This window comes from Apteryx mantelli, chromosome 7 (genome assembly GCF_036417845.1).
Source record: "Apteryx mantelli isolate bAptMan1 chromosome 7, bAptMan1.hap1, whole genome shotgun sequence".
Lineage (NCBI taxonomy): Eukaryota > Metazoa > Chordata > Aves > Apterygiformes > Apterygidae > Apteryx > Apteryx mantelli.
In genome coordinates this window covers 40,067,428-40,085,151 of record NC_089984.1, presented here as the reverse complement: position 1 = coordinate 40,085,151, position 17,724 = coordinate 40,067,428, and the positions used below count along the sequence as shown (strand labels likewise).

The window sequence follows — 17,724 nt, the reverse complement described above, 5'->3', positions numbered from 1 at the left end:
TCCAGTAAAATAGGAGGAGGAAGAGGAAGAAAAGAAGCAATTTTTAAGCAAGAGAATTTTTTAAAAATCACAGCAGTTTGTACATGTAAAAAATAATGTCATTACTTTCATAAGGCTGAATGTTAATGTTAGAACAAACACTGTAGATTGATCCTTGGATCCCATGCAAGTAAAACAATCAAAATGGAATGGCAAATACATTGATGGACTGACTGCAGTTACGACAGCTTGGTGCAGTACCTATGAATACCAAAATTTGAACTCCTGTAATGAAATTAAAAATTTTGTGTGTTTATGAATCCAGCACAGGCTGCAGTCATCTTTTTCTGTTGTGCGGGAAGAAATACCATCTGACACAGGCACATTTGGTATGATATCGGACATCCTATTCTTGTCAGATCAGTAGATTTTTCTTGTTTGGGCAGAAATGTCAACCAGGAATTATTCCCTCTTTTTACTGGATTGTTTGTAAATATTCAGTAAGGTGTTCCATTATATATTACCCGTTTGGGGGAAAAAAGGTATATCAATTACATCACCTCAAGTTAAGTTGCATAAAACTCACTTGTTAAATTGAACCATTATTTTCTTCATGAACTGAAAGGTACAGTTAACATTTTGCTCTTCACATTTATGAATTATAGCAACCTCAGAGGTAAATTAAAAGAAAGCTGTACTCCATGTAATGCCAGCAATTTAACCTTTTGTAATCATTAACACTCTTTACTAAGTCTGTGTAGTTGGTTCACTTTTTGATTTTTTGTTGGAGTAAGAATTCAGAGCTAAGCCCTTGCTAATTCAGAAACCAATATAGCTTCTTTTAGATTAATAAGACCGTGTGAGATGCAAGTCAGGACTGAATTTGATTTAAGATTGTTTCCACTCTTAATAGTAGTAACTTCTCTTTCTGTCACTGGCATTAACAAATAACACAATCACAAGCAGAACAAGAATAAGCAGCTGGTTACTAGTAGTAAACTAAGTGGTAAATAATTAAAACCAATAACTCTAGGAGGGAAAAAAGTAATAAATTGTTTTACTGTAATAGTCATATTTTACATCTAATGATAGCCAAATCTGATTATTCAGGACTATTTTTCAGAGTTAAGTGCAGGTGGTGTGAAAGACTGTTCAAAACAACTATATATAACTAGCAACTTTTGTTGAGTAATTATTAATAAGAAATAAGTGATTCAAGATAAAGAAGTCTCTTAGCTGGAAGAACATGCTGCTGGTGGTAGACTAAACAGTAATGTTATAGTTATCGATCCACAGGGCTTAGGTGGCATTGAACAAAAAAGGAAATTTATTTTCCCTACTTTTTCCCCAAATAGTTGTTAGTGAAGCAAATCAACATCCGCAGAAGGCAAGAGAAAAAGTCTCTGTTTCTGGTATAACTTCCCAGTTGTTTTCAGTCAAAATTTTCCATGTGCTGCCTTTTGTTGATGCATTTTAAAGTGTTATAAATGTTCTTATTGCAAAGAATACATATATGCAGGTCAGCTGAACACTGCAACTGCAACAACTTCTAAAGGAAATGAAAGAGAAATATTAGTCATTTGTTTCTCAGAGTTGCTGTGCATTCATAGGTTCTGCTCACTTTGAGCCACTGGGTACTTTTTTTAAAAGGGATCATTACAAATTAGAAATAAGCTATAATTCCAACATATCTCCTCCCCCACATTGTGAAAGGTCACAGTTGGCTGGGCATCTGTGTCATTGTATCTCAACTCAGAAAGTGGTAAAGGAACTTAGAAGTTATTTTTCCCACAAAAAAAAAGAACAATTGCACACCACTTCCATTTTCTGAAGAGGAAATGGTGATTTGTCTCAGCTATGGTATTGCCTGGGAATACAGCAGCTTTTGGAAATAAAGGAGTTAAATAACAACTCTGGAAACTGGAACTCTGGAAGAAAACATGTTGTTCGAATTGCTCCTTTCTAGGGTAAATAAGCATTCATGCTTCATAGTGCCTTTTCTCTTTGAGATCCAGTGTGCCTTTGACTTGGCTGATTTTTATTGAATCCTCCCTCAGGTCTAATACAAATAATGTGCCACACCTGAAAGATGCAGCTACACTGGAAAATCTCAGCCTAATAAAAATAAGCAAGAAATGCACTGAAATGCTTTGAAATTCAGTCACCTAAGCAGACAAGAATTCCAAGCCACAAATTATTATTACATTAAGCAGGCCAGTTCATCCAGTGAGTTGTGTTGAAAACCCAGACTAGTATCCAGCAAACATATTTTATACTGTGACTTTTTGAAATGTTGCAACAGCAAAAATGTGGCTGAAGAAGCCCTGGATCCTCTTTCTCTTTTGTTCTGAACCATTACCTCCAAAACACACTGCTTTCATTCCAGGTCTCGTGTTCTAACACAAATCCATTCTGTCCCCTTAACATGAAATTCCATTAATAGCTGTTAACAGTTTTGGTTAGTCTTTCCTACATTTACAGTATTCATTCAACCCAGAACTTGCATTCTCATACCTGTGACAGTAGATAATAGAATATGTGTTAAAGAGCACCCAGTCCAGTAAGTCTAACATTAACTTTCTTCATGTAATTACCACGATTAGACATAAAGGAAGTTATACACAAAATGCATTAAAACAAAATTAATTTAAGAAATACCCCAAAAGGAGACTTATTCACATGAACAAGCACTATGAACGAGCAATTCCATGATCACATACTACATTTTTTTTCTGTGTGACACTGATCTGTGTCACTGCACAGGCTGGACCTGTTCTTGGCATGAGCTGGGTCTGGTTAGGAGAAGAGACTGGGCTGCCTGTAATGCCTGGTGCCTAGATAGCTTGACTCGATCTCAGTTCCCCACATGGTCACCAGATATTCATTGTTTGTTTTCTGGAAACCATAGATCTGAGTCCCAGAACTGTCAATAACTCACAGCTGTAACTGAAACCAGGTAAGACTGAGTGTCAAATAAATGAAATGCTACACATTTATAAATCTTCTGAAAAAATAAAAAGCCTTAGGCATCAATGGAGCGCCAAAGGCAGACACTTCTGATGTTCATCTCCTTCTGTCCCTGGGTCCCCATGGGTGAATATGGAGGAGTTCAATCTTCACATCCCAAAATGGTAAAAAAAGTACATCATTAATAAATGTCTGTGAGGTTTGATGAGCAAGGTTGAGATGAGAACCATAGAAAACCTAACAGTAGCATTAATTATGATGATTTCAAAGAGGGGTTTAAACAGCATGCAGCAAGATAAAGCCATAGGCTGCAAGGATAAAACAGAACATGCAAACACCTCATTTTTTGTATGATTCTTCACTCGGAAACAGGGAGCGAATGACAAAAATGAGTCTTTAATTGTGTAAGTAAATGCTTTTTATAAGGCCTATACAAAAGGCTCCTGGATTACTATTGCATGAGAAGTTTTCATCATGTCATTTCATTACTTTTGAAGACTTGAGTTTGCAAATTTAATAACATTCTTTCATGTAATGTGTGCATCCTGTATTTACAGAATATTTACTTATAATTAACAGTTCACTTTACCAAGGAAACTGTGTGAAAATTCTGTATTTTTCACTGCATTAACAATGAACAAAAACACAGCTCACAGCAGCAATGTATATACTTTTTCAATGCATTGTTCATGTTCTGAAAAGGAAGAGGAACGTGGTTGGGCTTGTTCAGAAATGAGACAGAAATGCCATTGAGATTTCATTTCCTGTAAAATAGCTTGCAAAGGCTATATTCACTACAGTCCTATAGCAGGTTTTGAGCAGCGTTTCATTTTGTAATATCTGCTAGATCTTTTTGAAACCACTCATTCAAGATTAAAAAGACTTAAAATGGCCTGTTTTTAATTAGCCAAAGAACCATAGCAGCTAGAACAGATTACTCAACTGGCAGAGCCAAAGACTATCCCTTTGAAGGGGGAGCAGAGATCATTTACCTGTATCTCTGCTCCTGATGAAGAGTGGGAAGGGAGTCTCAGGACTTCTCTAGCTTGTGCAGCTCTAAGAGCCTCAAAGTATCTTGTAATTAAAAGATCATCCCTAACACGTCTAATGATGGACGACAGGGCCCTGGTCTCTTCTCTACAAGCCGAAGCCCAATTGGAAGTTAAACCTTTCAGAAGTAATCGTTCAAAGTACTTGCAGCCAAGCAAAAATATGAAAATGTCAGACAGCATTCTTGTGCCAGTTGTTCTCACCACCATTCAAACAGATTAACTGGACTCCAGAAATCAAGGGATGGCTTAAAATATCATTGCTGTTTGTAAGTTATAGTTTTGGGACTTGTTTAACTTTGGCTTTCTGAGATTCAAAATATTTTGGGATGATTGATTCAGGCTCTTCTCTGGCTCTCTGGAACTAGAAAGACAGTTCTGATTTTTTAAACAAGTGCATTCTGATTTAGCAGCTTCCAGGATATAGGGCTTTCAAACACTCTATTCCTCCTAGCCAAACATCACATGACTTGTGAAAAAATTGCAAGAGTTGACAACACTTGTGCATATACTGCCTTATCCTGGTTGGCTAGTAAGGGAGGGAAGACCATTTCTAACTTCTACTTTCGTCCATCTACTTGCATGGAGCATTGCCATGCAATCTCACCACTATATGGTTGCAAGAATATTAGTCAAATCAGAAGTGCTACCCACACTTTAAAAACCCATCTTCAAATTCAGAAGCTATCCTGGGAGAACTGAACTGGGAATGGTATTACAATGTTCACTTTAATCAGGAGAAAGCATTCTGAATAATAGTTTAGTTTCAATTTTGTTTTTAGCACAATGTGGCATATTTCTGTGAAATTCATTTCCCCATGCCTTCTTCTGTCTCCTCCCCTTCCCACCAAAGTGATGGCTACCATAAAAGAGACTTCTTGGCTCCAGATGTGTTCTGCTTCCTGCAGTAAAAATCAAGTCACTGCCTTTTTCATAAATATCTGCCAAGGATGGAGATACACTACTTAAACTGTCTGCAACTGGTTTAGTTCTAAATGAATAAATCAGTAGGATTTGATGAGCTATCCAGCATTTTCTAATTTGTTTCTACTGGCAGAAGTGCTGCAGTTAGTTACATCCAAACAAGTTTTGTGGCAGCATCTGCTTTATAATGACCTAAATGTCTAAATCTAATTTTAGAAAGTGACTTGTAAAAGATTCAACCAAGGCATTTAGAGCTTGGTTCTGATTATTTTCACTCCTTTAAGTGAAGAGCTGATTCATGACATTTATGTAGTTACTGTTGATTTATAGATCCATAGGAGGTCCTAAGTCTAACATAGTCATGACCCATACACAGTAATGTATGGAACAAGACCCTCACATTTTCAGATCAGCATATCGGTGCTGATCATAATGGAGATGGAGGAGGGTCTAGCCCTCAAAGCCTCAAATGCTTGACATAGAGAGAGGCAAGTTTGTAGGAAGACAGAGTATCTTTTAGTATCCCATCTGACAGAGTTGGAGAAAAATGGGCGAGTCCTGGTGTTTAGCAAAACTTTAGCAGGTGTGACAAGAAGCAGAAAAGTAAACCCATATTCATGTTTGACATAATTGCTCTTGGTATTATGTAAATATGTTAACCAGGCAGACCACTTGAAAGAAAAAGGGGTAGTCAGGTGCTGTGGAGCAGGCAGGATGTCAGCCTGGGAAGAGTTACCAAGCCATTAGCTATACAACAGAGAAAAATCAGCAACAAATTTGAATGGGTCAAAAAATACTGTCCCTGTACAGTCTATGATTGCTACTACCCACTACCATTGCTTTTGTTCCCAGGACTGACTTTTCAGGGTATATTGTAAATATCTCTACTGTACAATAAGATGGAATAATTATCTTATGAAATGTTCTCCATGTGATAGCAGTAGCAGGGTTTCTCTTTCCTTGTTTCCAGGGGAACTTTGGTAACTTGAATGGACTGTGCCACAATGGGCTTAGTGGGTAAGTGATGCTTCATTTTTGAGGAAATGCCTACAGCAAATGAGAGGAGAGGTGGGAAGGTGGGTCTGGGGTGGGCAGTGCTGGTAAAATCCAGCTGCATTTTGTATTTGGTGTCTTGGAAGCTCACTTCTGAAAGTGACTTTTGTGAGATTGTGGGGTCACTTGAAAGCTGCAAGTGGGTTGTGAATGAAAGAGTATTCTTCTTCAATCATGTGTGTTTAAGAGAAGTTATGCTGAAATAAAATTTGGTGACAATTTTTTCAGGGTAGTTTTACAGGCCTTGTTTAAAAATCAACTTCAGTTTTAGAATGGTGTCCATAAGGTCACAGACCTTCTGATGAATTAATTGCAGAGGAAAGTGATGGTATTGGGATGGTGCCTCTTGATCTGAATACATAAACAGTTCCTGAGAGCCATCTTTTATTTTTCCATAATCAGCTTTGATCACAGCCTTGTAATATTTAAGAGTTCAGAGTCAGAGGTCAGTGCCATTGCCTTGAAAACAGCATGGGCAGAATTTGTTAAAATTACTGCTCTACTTCTACAGAGAGGCACAAGAATCAGCTGTGGTGACCTCTCAGACTTGGACAACCCAGATGGACTGGACTGCCTCTAGGATCTGCTTGTTAGGCTGGAGCTTAAGCAAATAGCATTGCTGGAATTTTCTGACTGCTGAAAACTATTATAATCCACCTGGAAATAATACTAAAATATTCTTAAAAATCCTGCTAATAAGAAGACCTCTGCATGTTCCTCCAAGTCTTAGCCATTGAGGTGGGTCCCTGCATATTTTTCCACAATTCCTTTCAACTGTCCCCTGACTCAAATCACTTCTGGGGCTCTGCCTCTGACTATTGCATCTGATTTTGGTTGCCAGATTTTGATCTGATTTGGTCTTTTGACATCCAGAATTCTATTTTATTCAGAATTTGGGTTTCTGATCTTAGATGGGCATTAGTGTCTAGAAATGCTCTGTATGTGTATATTTTATTTTATATCCAGGATAAATACAGACATTTAAAAATGCCTTATCTCAGCATATTATGTCATATCATACTAGCAGAAAAGAATATAAATGCAAAAACAATGCCATACTTCTGAGCCATATGAGAAAATATACTCTTGAGGGGTATTTTAAATAACTCACAATTCGGGAATGAAATTAATCACATTAATAATCCTGATAAAATGTAAAGTCAACATTAAATGATAAAAGGTTTTATTACTGTATGTGATGTAACAAAACCGTTAAAGAACATGCTTAGTGTCTCAAGTCACGTATAGCTTTGTTTTTGTATTTTGGGGATTTTGTTGTATTATTTTCTTTTCTTTTAAAGCTAGTGGTAAAAACATATTTCAGGTCAAAATAGTAAATAATGAATCACCCACAAATTCAGCTCATTTCCTATCTCTCACTGAAAAAATGTTGATTCCAGGCATGGGAGCGTAACTTTGAGCCAAACAGTAATTTCTTTATGGTGTGCATGACTCATAGGAAAGAATGCCTCATGAGGATAACAGTAGAAAAAACTAAATAAAAAAAACATAAGTAAATCCGTTTTAAAGAAACAGGCAAGCAAGTAAAGGGCAAAAGGTCAGAGAAGGTCTTCAGCAGTTTTTGCATTACTCTTGTGGTGTTCACAGTATATTTGAGTTCCTCTGCCTTGAAATGCTGTGACTGTTTCATATGACCACCACAGGCAGCTGCCAATATTGGATGCATATCAGAGGGGCCAGTGCCCAAGAGAGGAAATGCATGCGGCTAGGATGCACCATGGTCTGGTTCTGGCTCAAGGACCAAGGTAAGATGATGTGATTAATTGGTTAAAGATGCCCAAGTCAGAATTAAGAATTTAATTTCACCCCCTCTTACAGGACACCAGGAATGGATAATACTTTCTCTTCAATGAATCCCCGTAGATTGCCTTGGATATAAATGAAGTCTTTGCTTTCCCTATCCTGCAAGCTGACCCCTGCAAACTGTATGCAAGCAGTCTATCATGTGAGGTACAGGACAGAGTCAGGCAATACCATCTATTTTTCCATGTCCAAGGTCTTGTTAGTAACTTTACATAAGTCTCTGTTTTGTATTACTGTTTCCTTATTCACAAATGTGAATTAAAGCAGTTTACCCTCCATAAGCTGCTTTGAGATCTCTTGATGGCCCTATAATTATTATAAATTTTACCTGCCCTCTCTTCAAAATGACTCCTCCCTTGGGCATATTTACTAACTGGGGCAAATCTAAACACATCAAGTATAATTTATGGAAACAGATTGTGAAATTAAACAGAATTTCAATGTAGCTTTCAGCAGCAATATAGTTCATCTGATTTCCACCTTTTTTCCCCCAGAGTGCTAATGGATGATTAATTTCAACAAGCAACACTATGTATATTTACATAATTGTTTACGGGCAATTAAAATATCTTACCTTGTGTTCCAGTCTGAATATCACCTGACAAGGAATACGAAACTAGGCAATGATGCAATGTTAAAAAATAAAGTAGCTTCTTCTTGTATAGTAATCACATACTTCTATAATGTCACATACTTAAAGCTGTGTTGAGGATCAGTACATTTCTGTCTGTGTACATAAGAAAATTATTTGTATAATCTGGCTACAGATCGTTATTGTCTCCTACACCTTTTAGGAGCTATCAGGAAAATGTGACTCAGGTCACCATGTGATATAATTAGGGACCTTAAGGTAATTTTCCATTCAGTACCTTCCCCTTAAAAGATGTTATAGCAAATGAACTATCCCCTGACATATTATAATTACTATAATAAAGAAAACATCTTTCTCTGATTCTCCATGAACACTTCAAAGATGCAATAAAAATATGCACTTTGGAATAGTTTCTTATTTAAGGGTTAATTCCTGACAATGTAGGAAACCATATTACAAATTAAAATTCATATTTCAAAAAGAGTTCAGAGAATTCATTTCTTTCCACTCAAATTCACTTCATTACCTCCTCAAGTATAGTAGAATTGTTTCATGAGATGGAATTATCTGGACATTTGGATTTAACTGTAGGAAGATCCAACAGAGAGTAGTTTTCAGTAGGTCAAATTTACTGAATGTAAATAACCTGCAGGAAGAAAAAAATCTGTTAATAATAGATTGGCATAAATTATTTATTCCATATTATCATCTAATCAGATGAGATCAAATGAGATCTAATGATATCATCTTTAAGTCATTGTTTAAAACCATGATGCATTCAAAAGCATTAGGAGAGGTGTCATAGACTAGACTTCTAGGAGTATTTGGGAAACAGTAAGACACTATACCCAAAGTGACTTGCAATGAAAGATGCAATACGGATCAACCAACTGATCTCTCTCACCACAAGCTGGACAACAGTTTACTCTAGAGTCTCCAGGGTAAGGTCTAAAATATCTAAAATTGACTTGCTATTGGACAAAAAGCTACCTGGGACTCTGTAACCTGGAGGAGCTTCTCATATTTTGTCTGTTTCTGAAATAACCCTTCTCTGGTTTCTGAGACGGCAGCAAAAGACAGTGGAGGCTAGGCTCAATGAATGGCAGGGGCTCAGGAGCACTTGGTCTTCCAGTCTGTTCCAGATTTTCCTGTTTAAGGGAAGAGATTTCAGCCCTTTAGCTCCCACAATCCAGAGTGTAGTTGCCCCATACAAAGGATAGAGAATTTCACTCTTGACAGACCTCAAGTGAGAGCCAGATTCTTTCCTGTCTTGTTTTAATTTGACTTGAGGAATGAAAATGCTTTCTAAAAGGCACTGAAAGACCAAGGATAAGGAGCCTTTCATTTTAGAAAGCACTGCAGCACAGTGTCATTCATAACGGCCTGCATCCCCTTTGGTGCCAACGTTGGCACTGGTAGCTTACTGTTTGTTCTCCCACATTAGAGCTTATATGAGTATAAAATCCTTGAGTCTTGAGTCCAGAAGCCTGTTTCCTAAAATTTCCATATCAAAATCATAAATACAATGTATTTCTGTTCACAACTGTAGCTTTGTAACTACTGGAAAAGTATTGGTCTTCCTAGGTTATTAAATCATGCTTTCCTTCAATGTATGGAATCATTTCAGTTTTATATACTGGTTGCCTGAAAAGTAGGGAAATGAAGAGTGTGATGGCAGTTGATTTAAGTATTGGATGGCAAAGGAAAATAGTCAGAGTGAGGAATCATAGTGTGAGAACTACACTATGACTTCCATGAGGAAGGCCATGAGGATTTCAGATCTACTGGAGAATGCTGACAGCCTGAAAGAAGAGTGCAGAATATGAGAAGTGACTGTGGTATGTTTTGGCACCAGAAATACAAGGAACTACAGAAGAGACGTTCTGAAACAAGCTCAGATTGCTGTATGCTTGCAGAAGACATACAGGCTAAAATCCCTGTATTCCATATGCAGCATTAACTTGAGAGGTAGAAGCAGGGGAACTCATTTGAGCCTGAGTGAGCAGACCTTCTGAATGGACAGTTTCAAATTAGAAGAAAAAAAGTATCTCTGGCTGAGCATAAGGGTACCAAGTTTTGCCAATGAAAATGTACGTGCCAAGGAGACTGCTCAAAAGGTGAGTGAATGTGTTGAGGAATCCAGTGACCACAGTTGTTTGTTGATGACAGCTGGTGTAAAGGAAAAAGTACTGATTTTCCAGTGGAAAAAGAGACGTCAGTATGAGTTGCATCAGAACTAGGAAAAGCATACTTTATAGTGGAGAAGTCTAACAGAAACAGCCATGTATTTCTGGTTTTGCTTGACACTTGACATTAACATTGGAAAGTTTGGTTTAGGAAGGAATAGACAATTAGTATAGCTGGTAACTAAGACCTTATGGTCTGAATTAAATGATTACTTTTGGTTACAAACTATATAGGAAAGATCTGTTAGTCCACTGCAAGTTATAGATAACAATATGGACACAGTGTGTTTGCCTGCAATTACAGTAATCTAGACTTGATGCTTCAGGTGCAGCACAAGACTGTGGGAGACCTATACTCTTAATTACAATGAAGAAACCCAGTGGCCAGTAAATGACAAATGAGAATGAGTAAAGCAGCTAACTTCACTTTAGCATCAGTCTTCACTTTGGGAATGTAATAGGAATTCTACTCCCAGACCTGGTATCCAGTGCATACAGAGTTAGCAAGGGCTAACATCTCAAAGGTGGAAATTATCCCAGCAACCTGGGAAATGAAACAGCATTTAAACTGCAGGACTGGCTAATATTTTTCTGAGATTGTAGAAGGAAATATATTATGATCCAGATATCACTGAGAGATAAATGAGGATGCTGTATTATGTTTTTGATAAAGTTTTACATCATATTCTTTTATTTCAATTCTGGACCAATATGGACATTTCAGAACACATTAAATAAATAAAACGGTTGACATTTTTTTGAATAATAAGAATTTTATATTGATTAGGGGGTCATTCTTGTTTACAAGAATGTCAGTTGGTATCACACCTATATTTATCTATCAATAATATTCTCATTTCACTGAATTTCAAATTCTGATTAGATTTTTTGTCATGGCTTTAAAACCAGGAACTTAGAGGAAAAAAGCCCTTTATCACCTTCATCCCAATCTAGTCTTTCTGATGAGTAGGTTATGGCACTGTAACCATTTCTAACTTTCCCTAAATTCTAGTTTCTTTCTTATTAGAACAGAATTAACCAAATGGGACTTTGTTACAGATAAACTACACTTAATAACAAAAAACACCACTTTAGTTGAAGGTGGAAGAGCTTAGAAACAAAAGCTGAGGAAGAAAGACAGTCAATATTTTGAACCTTCTTACAAATCTACAGACTGCTTCATTTTGAAAAAGGCAGCAACAACAACAAATCTTAAGAAAACTTGTCTTCATGTTTTTATGCCCATCATCATTTTTTGTTTGTTTTAAAATGCTCCACTTCACTAGTGGACATGTTATGCTATGTTACAACATAGTGTTTCCAGACATGGTAGAATGTTTATACATCTGTGGGGAAAGTTTTAGCTATTTTTCAAAAATAGAATATTTATGTATCTGGGTGTAAAAGACTGATGTGCAGTTCAGAGCCTTATCCCATCAGCCTTCCCTCTGCTCTGGGTCACTGCGGTCATGTTTACAGGATAGACTTTTTTTTTTTATGCTTGTCCCTGGAGCTGGAAGACACGAGCATGAATTTCAGAGCCTTCATAACAAGTCTAACTCCAAGACTTCTCCTAATAATGCCAAAAGCGCATAGAATAGCTGAAGGAGATTGACGTAGTTATCAGTAGAAATAGCTGAACAGCAAGAACTTTTCAGTAAGTTTTTTAGTTAAGATATTACGATGGGTGCAGTATTAAGAGCTGATACTTTGAGCACAGTCCATCAGACCTAACATACACATTGATCCTCTTTTTTTTCATTATTTAACACTGTATTCTGCCTGATTCGACTTTATTGCACTTTATATAAAGAAGACCTAATATAAAGGAGACCTATAAAGGAGAACTAATCAGGATTAAGTGAAATGGCAATGACTGTGTAGCAGGTCTAGTATTTGCACACAGGAGATCTGGCAAGAAATGTGCAATAAATAACAAACCTGAAGGCATATGGTTTGCAAAACAGGCCTTCTTCAGATATAACTTTTATGACAGTGCTTACAAGCAGGTCATCCAACAGACAGAAATTGTCGATTTGTGATGTAGTGCATTGCTATTTGGAGTATCTTCCTACAAAATATGAACATCTACAAAGAATATTTAAAGATTTTTGTGTAGAAATTAAACTCCTATGGGGAAATAACTCCCAAGTAATCATAGGTATTACTCAGCTCAGGTTTGTACTGGAGACTCATACCTTTTTATTGCATTTGTATAGCAGCTAGCACAACAGGGGCTTGGCTGCAACTGATTTGTCTTAGATTCTAGCAATGTCTAAATAAAAATTATAGCAAGGATGAGATGTGTGTTCAGTAGGTGGTTGCTTTTACAGAATACTGTAGAAATGGCGAGTCTGCTATGTGTTTAATGGGAAGCATTACTTTTGAGAACAATAAAATAATTCCACACCTAGAAAACAAGAAACTACATGTCAGTCTGACCTGGAGAATCTGAGCACTTTATGCAATAAATCTTGGGACAGTTTCTGTAGATGGATCTGACTGCTAAGCTGAGGAGCAAGGTTCACTGCTAGCCATCTTTCACAGTCTGTCATTAGGGATTCCTGTTTATACTGATTAAATAAATAACAGAGAGGATAAGCACCTACAAAGACATTTGTAAATCCCGAGCACCATCTGCTGGTGGAAGCTGGTAGTATTCAGCTGCTTACAGACATCTAACCGAAGAAGTAAAATCCAATGCATGGCTTTCTGCTAGCCTGATAAGGTTTCAAGTATAAAGCTGTTGCTAAACAGAACAAAACAGAATTTTATTTTCATATTAATTTAATTATATTGTTCATGATCCTAAAACTCAAACTCCACAGAAAAAAAAAATCAATGACTGAAAATATCACACCCTAGATAGATATAAATTGATTGGTGAATTATTTAACATCTTAAGTTTGGATACATGTCATAGTTAACAGATTCTGCATGCAATTTTTGTCAAGTAACATAATACAAAGACACGGAGCAGTGATGTTATATATAAATTAATGCAAGTGAAAGAATTTGCCTGAGAGCTTGTTTGTAAGAGCAGTTAGAAGGTTCCTGAGCCATTTCCCAGTTTTGTTAGCTTGAGATTTAGCAGGTAGTTACTCTGAAGTAAGGAGCTACTCAAGCAACAGGACATTCCCAACCCAGAGCAGTGTCCCTAACTCACCTTACGAGCAGCAGAGTAATAGCTACAGACATTGGCTGAGCAAATTTCATGCTCCATTATGGACAGCCACCTGTGACACAGAGGAAAAAATTATTTTAAAACCATCAGATAAAAAGGAGCGCATCTTTTTTGTCACAAAACATCAAGAGATATGAGTTAAAAATAATAGAGTGGAGTGAGGCTCTAGTTTCTAGCAACTGTTTGCCAATAAGACTTTCTCTGGCATTTTCTTTGAGGAAAACTCAAAAGATCTTTTCACAGTGTAAGGGTCTTCAGAATGAGTATTATGTTTCTTATAACTGTTAGAAAAGCATGGGAAGCATGCTTAATAATCTGTGTGAGAGTGAGATGTCAGGCCAAGCACCAGCAATATTTCAGAAACTAAAGGTTATGAAAAGTTGTTGTAAAATGAAAGAAGAATTTCTGAGAAAAAGAATTTTTCAGAAGGAATTTGAAAGTGATATGGGGTGACCACACCATGAATATGTAGATGATCTGATTATTTTAGTACATGGAGGAAAAGAAAAGGGAAAAAAAAGTGATTTTGAAGAGAATGAAGTGACAAGAGGTAACAAGAAACAAGTTGAGGAGCGAGGGAAGAGACAAAAGGCTCCAGTACAAGACGACTGCTAACGCCCTCCCTAATTCTGGGAAAAGCAGAGAAAGAGGGCTGAGGAGGTTGTTCGAGAAGGACTGAGTTGGAAACAAGGTGTGTGTCTGAAGGGTTTTGAAATCCTCAGTTGAAAGGTGCTATAATTGTTGTGTATTCTTATTTCTAAAAAATAGCGTTACATTCCCAGGGCCAAATTCGTGATCCATTATAAAATTCTGTCTGACTTCCATATAATTAGAATTTATGCTGGGTGAAAAGGTAATGTACACTTGAGTTCTTCAATCTGTTGGGTGGTGTCAGTGGATATCTATATTTGTATAGATATTTTTTGCCACGTATGAGTATATTTTCCTCCAGAAGGAGTAATTTCTTTTTACTTCACTTCAGCATGAAAGTTCCTCTACTACTTCTCCTAACTGTTTGGAGAACATCAGACAGCTGTGAGGTAATTTAATGAACCTACAAGAACTGGTTGCTGATGATCTTAATCAGTCATTTCTCTATTGCTATTTGATATCTTGCCCCATCAAAGGAAAAAATCCTGAATGTGCAAATTAAGTGGGATTTAAAGATGCTTAAATATTCACAGAATGGGGTTGTGGATGAAATCATAGTGGCTCTGATTCTGATTTTTCAAAATTCCTGTCAATCATTGTCATTGCTGTCATTATTTTGGATGTGCTAAAATAAGGTCTCCACATCAGACAGATCAGTGAATCAAATATGGCAAACACAGGAATATGAAAGAGAGACAGCAATTATCCTTGTCTGTAAAACAAGTTTACCTGGTTACTGCTTGCCAAGAGGGTCTCACACTCTGATAATACAAGAAAAATATTAAAAAATTAAAAATATATGCAATATTTTCTAGTTAAAATATCAAACTAAAAGGACTTGTTTCATGCCTGTGATTGGTATTTGTTTTCTTGTGCTTCAACAATTTCTTTTTGCCATTCTCTCACTCTAGAAATGCTCACAGTGAGGCTCTCCTGCCAAGAGACAGAAAACAAGCCCCTGAAAAGTAAGTAAACCATGCATGAAATCTGAGTTACACTTCAAAATACCATTGTATTACCAAGTTTACTGTTGTGAGAAAATAGCAATACAGAGGTGCTAGCACAATTCAAGTAGCAGTCTAATACGTGTCTTCAGAAAAGCAATGGCTAAAAACCATGTGTGCATGATGGCAACTAAATTTGGTCCTGACTGCATTTCTATTGAAAGAACCATGTTAACTCAAACATTATATAAATACTGTTCATGCTAACTTGGATTTAGCGTGGTTATATTGAAGAGCACTCACAGGAATAAGAATGCCAACATAACTGTAATAGACACTTCCTTCCTAGATAACAATAGTATAAAATGGCTTAACAGTGTTTCAGCCAGACCAGAAATTTTGCAGATAGTCTTAATGATAAGCTATGCAAAACCAGCTACATCTCAAATGAATTCAGGCATTACAATAAACTGAAACACCGAAGCTTTACCTGAATTAAATCATTGGATTCAGAGCACACAGGAGTACTTTCACTTATATCTGTACACTTTGGATCACATCATCCTCTTTTTTATAGCAAGATAACTACTGTAGATTGAAAGTTTAAGGATATGTAGATGTCACTGCTACTGCTTATTATTATTTCTTATTCAAAAAAATGTTCTCACTGTACAGGAAGCTCCCCAGTTTTCAAAAACAAAACTATTGCATGCATATTATTGAGGATATGAGACACTGAGAAGAAGACACATTATTACATGGATTACTTTTCCTGTCTGGGATAGAGCTCTATAGATCACTTTCATTAATATACTAGCTTTGCCAATATAATAGATTTATACTATATCATTGCATATATGAAATAATATGCCTCTTGAGAGCAACAGCTTGGCTGCGGAATTAGAACTATTGCTAGGGAACAGGTCCAGCAAAAAGTGTTTCCTGGGTGCTGAGCAGCAAATGAATGGATACCACAGCTACTGTTGACTCCAAGCCTAGTCACAGTGATATTGATAAGTGAAAACTGATTATTCCTGGCACAAATGTCCTGTGTCATCTTTTGTATGCTGTTTCCTTGCCTTCAGTGAGATCATTTGACTTTTCTGTGGGAAGGCAGAGGTTAACATATTGCTTTGTATATATTACTATTTTTAAAAGCAATTAAAAATCTGAGCGATACTGCACAGCACACTCTCATGAGTCTCTCTACTAATCAAGATAGTTACCTTAAGCTAACTGGAACATTTCTGGTTCCGCTGAGATATGCAATTCTAGTTCAAGTAAGTTTATTTGAACTGAAAGTTGTTTTCCTTTTGTCCTTTCTTGAGGCACTGACTACAATCTGTTAGGGCTTCAGCTTCTGTACCAACCCCCTCTTTCCCAGCCTTACTTGTTATGGTTTTTATCATAGCACAGTGTTGAGGATTAGCAAATAAAACATGAAGTTAAGGCCTCCGGAAATTTTCTAATGTACTCTGTCCTTCTTGAATTTTAAAAAGTACTGCTGTCTGGCTCACATTTCACTTTAAGATAATGCAGTAAAGTGGACAACACAGGGCCTTTGAAATCTAATGTTTTTAATGTCATTTTCATTCCGCTTTCAGGGAGAATTCAGACTCTGTGTCCCAGGTCTCCTTAGCACAATATCTACTAGGTGTGATAAGCAGAAACAACACAAGTAACTCAGCAAGCATTTTAAGGATGTCCAAGGTCCGTTGGTACTGACAGGATTCAGGATGAAATACTCAGATGAACAAGAGATTTACACTATGCTAATAGCTGGGGATGGTTGTTTGGCTTTGGGCTTTTGTTTTGGCTTTTAGTGCAGGATAAATAGATGTAGCATATAATATTTATATGTAGAAGTATAAATGATAGCAATTCCTAATTTTCTTGACGTATGAAAAGGAAGAGGAGTGACAGAATTACCTGACCTCCCTGCAAGAGTTACTGGCTGCGTAAGGGATCCAGGACATGTTGGCTCCACGTGTATCACTCTGAACAGCTCCATTGCCCAATGGCCCTGCTGTCGGGGCAGCAGTATCCAGCAGCCTGTCCACCTTCCCTGCCAGACATGCTTCATCACACAGCCGCAAATGCCACTTCCCATATTCCAGCTGTTCCTGCAGCCACGCTTGCAGGGCCACACAAACTGCATGGCAGACAAGTCTGACCATCAAGATGGCCCTGGGGTATTGGTGTACTAGTGCAATACTTCATGAGATGCTGTGAAGAATCTGTAGTTGCTACTGGGCTGAGAAAAATCCGGTCCTCCTACACATAAAACATTTCAGTGTTGACAGTTTCAGCTAAGATAGATTCAGATATTCTAGCCCAATGCTTCACAGGCATCTGCATAAATCTATCCTTT

General features: G+C 37.1%; 1 long non-coding RNA gene across 1 annotated transcript in view; it reads left to right on the top strand.

Moving 5' to 3' along the window:
* The window catches only part of LOC106499026 (uncharacterized), a 42,030-nt gene extending 26,665 nt beyond the window's left edge, over positions 1 to 15,365 (top strand). Inside the window, exon 3 of the long non-coding RNA XR_001295096.2 lies at positions 15,321 to 15,365. This is a non-coding gene — a long non-coding RNA (uncharacterized lncRNA). The remainder of the gene's footprint in view (positions 1 to 15,320) is intronic.
* Positions 15,366 to 17,724: the final 2,359 nt, after the last annotated feature.